Source organism: Oncorhynchus keta, chromosome 2 (assembly GCF_023373465.1).
Source record: "Oncorhynchus keta strain PuntledgeMale-10-30-2019 chromosome 2, Oket_V2, whole genome shotgun sequence".
In the NCBI taxonomy this organism is placed as follows: domain Eukaryota; kingdom Metazoa; phylum Chordata; class Actinopteri; order Salmoniformes; family Salmonidae; genus Oncorhynchus; species Oncorhynchus keta.
Window position 1 is genome coordinate 45,853,801 of NC_068422.1, and position 4,880 is coordinate 45,858,680.

The following is a 4,880-nucleotide window of genomic DNA, read 5'->3' on the forward strand; positions in this document are numbered from 1 at the left end:
TGTATCACATCTGGCCTTGATTGGGAGTCCCATAGGGCGGCGCACAATTGGCCCAGCGGCGCCCGGGTTTGGCCGGGGTAGGCTGTCATTGTAAATAAGAATTTGTTCTTAAAGGACTTGCTTAGTGAAGTAAATTTTAAATAAAAAATAAAATAGGAATGCTGTAGAATACTATAAAAAATACTGCAAAAAAAACTCTATAGTAAATACTACACTAATTAATTTTCAGATATTCTGCCCATTCCCCTCCCCCATATCCCAATTTGTGCCACCCATAAGTTAGAAACCTACATGCCAAGTATTAAACCACATTATTTTCAGTTAATGTTATAGAAAAGAGTTTAGTGCTGAATTACAGTATCTGTTCGGACTCCAGTCCTACATGTTATGGGAAATTTGCTCTTTTAGTATTTCTCTAGTAGGTTTACTCAAGGAGAAACCCTCAAATAAAACCACTATTAAATTACAGTCTGCAAAAACACTGCTTCAGGACTTCTGTGGGAGTATAACCTAGGTTAAAGTAAATAAATTCATGGATAAGAAACTTGAGTTCTGTTATTTTTTATATTGATTGATTTTGGCCTTGAAGTGTTTCAGAATGGTTGAGACGGGTACTTATTGAACTTCTGTATTGAACTGGCGGGAAACAGCTGCTGTCTAACAGCAGGAATACTGTAGTTGTCCATTTTGGAAGATGAGGTAGAATAAAGTTCAGGGGATTTACACTTACTCTGGACTGCATGAGTTGATATGCATAGTACAGAATCCCATTCTCTCCCACATGAAAAAATACTGTAGTATACTATGGTATGACAACCACAGTATTCATTTTAGTGTTTTGCCGACAACATTGTAGTATTTACTGTAGTATACTGTATTATTTACAGATAACTATAGTATAGTGGATGTGAGAGAGATAAATAGAGACAGAAAAAGAGAGAGGGAGCGGGAGGGAATAAGTAAAGAGAGATGTTATAAATTGTATTCAAATCAAATGTATTTATATAGCCTTTCTTACATCAGCTGATATCTCAAAGTGCTGTACAGAAACCAAGCCTAAAACCCTAAACAGCAAGCAATGCAGGTGTAGAAGCACGGTGGCTAGGAAAAACTCCCTAGAAAAAGGCAAAAACCTAGGAAGAAACCTAGAGAGGAACCAGGCTATGAGGGGTGGCCAGTCCTCTTCTGGCTGTGCCGGGTGGAGATTATAACAGAACATGGCCAAGATGTTCAAATGTTCATAAATGACCAGCATGGTCAAATAATAATAATCACAGTAGTTGTCGAGGGTGCAGCAAGTCAGCACCTCAGGAGTAAATGTCAGTTGGCTTTTCATAGCCGATCATTAAGAGTATCTCTACCATTCCTGCTGTCTCTAGAGAGTTGAAAACAGCAGGTCTGGGACAGGTAGCATGTCTGGTGAACAGGTCAGTGTTCCACAGCCGCAGGCAGAACAGTTGAAACTGGAGCAGCAGCACGGCCAGGTGGACTGGGGACAGCAAGGAGTCATCATGCCAGGTAGTCCTGAGTCATGATCCTAGGGCTCAGGTCCTCCTAGAGAGAGAAAGAAAGAGAGAAAGAGAGAATTAGAGAGAGCATACTTAAATTCACACAGGACACCAGATAAGACAGGAGAAGTACTCCAGATATAACAGACTGACCCTAGCCCCCCGACACATGAACTACTGCAGCATAAATAATGGAGGCTGAGACAGGAGGGGTCAGGAGACACTGTGGCTCCATCCGATGATACACCCAGACAGGGCCAAACAGGCAGGATATAACCCCACCCACTTTGCCAAAGCACAGCCCCACACCACTAGAGGGATATGTTCAACCTTCAACCTGGACATTAGACCGGTGGAAATCTATCCTATGGTCTGATGAGTCCAAATTTGATATTTTTGGTTCCAACCGCTGTGTCTTTGTGAGACGCAGAGTAGGTGAACGGATGATCTCCGCATGTGTGGTTCCCACCATGAATCATGGAGGAGGAGGTGTGATGGTGTGGGGGTGCTTTGCTGGTGATACTGTCTGTGATTTATTTACAATTCAAGGCACACTTAACCAACATGGCTATCACAGCATTCTGCAGCAATACGCCACCCCATCTGATTTGCGCTTAGTGGGACTACCATTTGTTTTTCAACAGGACAATGACCCAACACACCTCCAGGCTGTGTAAGGGCTATTTGACCAAGAAGGAGAATGATGGAGTGCACAATCACCCGACCTCAACCCAATTGAGATGGTTTGGGATGAGTTGGACTATAGAGTGAAGGAAAAGCAGCCAACAAGTGCTCAGCGTATGTGGGAACTCCTTCAAGACTGTTGGAAAGCCAACAAGTGCTCAGCCTATGTGGGAACTCCTTCAAGACTGTTGGAAAAGCATTCCAGGTGAAGCTGGTTGAGAGAATGCCAAGAGTGTGCAAAGCTGTCATCAAGGCAAAGTGTGGCTACTTTGAAATCTCAAATCTCAAACAATTTTTTGGTTGCTACATGATTCCATATGTGTAATTTAATAGTGTTGATGTCTTATATTGTAGAAAGTAATAATAAATAAAGAAAAACCATTGAATGAGTTGGTGTGTCCAACATTTGACTGGTACTGTATATCAATCTCGCAAACCAGGTAACTAAAAGCAACTTTCTAAACAATGTTATGGTTCGTTTCTAGTTTGTTAATGTTAAGTTAGCTGGCTAGCTAGTTCAAATAATGACCATATCATAGCTGACAACATCTTAACAGTTTTATTCATTATTACAGAAAAATAAATTCACAACATGATCATTATTTACAAGTTAGTGGCGAGCTAATGCGGAAAATAGCTTACGGTTGTGAATGTGAGGAAATAAAAGCAGGGAAATTTCAGTAGAATTGTAGAACTTGGACACTGTATCACTGGCCGAACAATATATCCTAATTTGACTTTGGTGTAGGTCATGTTGTTCTTTACATTACTGTCACTGGTAAACACACTATATCAGGGCTGCTCAACCCTCTTCCTGGAGATCTACCGTCCTGTGGGTTTTCATTCAACCCCTCATTTAACACACTATATCAAATAAAAATGAAGTTTATTTGTCACATGCACTGGATACGGAAGGTGTAAACAGTATATTAAAATGGTTACTTGCATAGTGGAGTATTTTGTTTAGACATGTAGCAAGCTAGCTAGATAAACAATGAACAATAATCCCAACTCATAACGTTAATACCATGCATGAATCTGCAGGTACATAAAGCTAACCAACTAGGTTCAATGTTAGCTAGCTAGCCTCTTCCTCCTACCCCCTAATTTTTCGAACATTCTGTTAAAAATCGCGCAACATTTCAGCGCCCTGCTACTCATGCCAGGAATATAGTATATGCATATGATTAGTATGTGTGGATAGAAAACACTCAGACATTTATAAAACTGGTTAAATCACGGCTGTGACTATTACAGAACGTGCGTTTCATTGAAAAGTGCAGGAAAATCTGATCACTGAAAGTGGAAAAATATATCCATCCGCCGCTTCAACCCATTGTTATGGGCGAAAGACATTAAATAGGGCTGAGGTTGCAGTACCTACAGCTTCCACACGATGTCAACAGTCTTGTCATTTGCCAATTCTTTGTTTCTTGGTCAAACTTTTTCTTCACGTCTCCGACCGGATATTTTGGTTGAGAAATACACGGACAGTATTCCAAGACGGACCCCTATAGAAAACACTTTCGTCTCGTGATTAATTTGATCGCTTATTAACGTTTACTAATACCTAAAGTTGCATTACAAAAGTATTTCGAAGTGTTGTGAAAGTTTATCGTCGACTTTTTGAATTTTAAAAAAATGACGTTACGTTATGAAACGCTATTTTTTTCCGTTTATCACACAGACTTCATAGATCGATATCTAGGCTATATATGGACCGATTTAATCAGAAAAAAGACCCAATAGTGATTATGGGACATCTAGGAGTGCCAACAAAGAAGATGTTCAAAGGTAATGAATGTTTTATATTTTATTTGTGCGGTTTGTGTAGCGCCGACTATGCTAATTATTTTGTTTACGGGTTTGCGGGTCTTTTGGGGTGTTACATGCTATCAGATAATAGCTTCTCATGCTTTCGCCGAAAAGCATTTTAAAAATCTGACTTGTTGCCTGGATTCACAACGAGTGTAGCTTTAATTCAATACCCTGCATGTGTATTTTAATGAACGTTTGAGTTTTAACTAATACTATTAGCATTTAGCGTAGCGCATTTGCATTTCCAGAGCTCTAGATGGGACGCCTGCGTGCCAGGCAGGAGCAAGAGGCTAGCTAACATTAGGCTTTAACTAGCAATGCAAATGGCTTTCTGAGATATGAATAATATTACCACACTGATCATACACGTAACATTAGCTAGCTAACTAACAGTACGCTTTAATTTGCAATGAAAAATATAAACATATGATATCTGAAAATGTAGCTAGTTAGACTCTACCCGTATACATGGAGGAACACTCATCCTTCTCTGTCACGGATACCATGGTTGCCCTTAGTTTGAACATACATTTACATTACATTACATTTAAGTCATTTAGCAGACGCTCTTATCCAGAGCGACTTACAAATTGGTGTATTCACCTTATGACATCCATGTAATCCAGAGACATGCGTTTTATACAACAGCCTTCAGTGAGTTCTATTTTCCACTCCCTCTGTATATTTGCAATCAAACGCCAGAATTTTCACCATCTCATTAACTATCATACTCTGCTTACACCAGGCATTCCACTGATTTCAAAACTCGGTCAACTTCTTCCGTGACAACAGCGCTGTTGATCGCCATTCCAGGAGACTCTACAATGTCTGATTCAATTAAAATGTTTTTACCTAAACTAGGGATTTCCT

General features: G+C 39.9%; 1 pseudogene; it reads left to right on the top strand.

Moving 5' to 3' along the window:
• Positions 1-391: 391 nt before the first annotated feature.
• On the top strand, positions 392-444 carry LOC118362985 (uncharacterized; annotated as a pseudogene).
• The last annotated feature ends 4,436 nt before the right edge of the window (positions 445-4,880 follow it).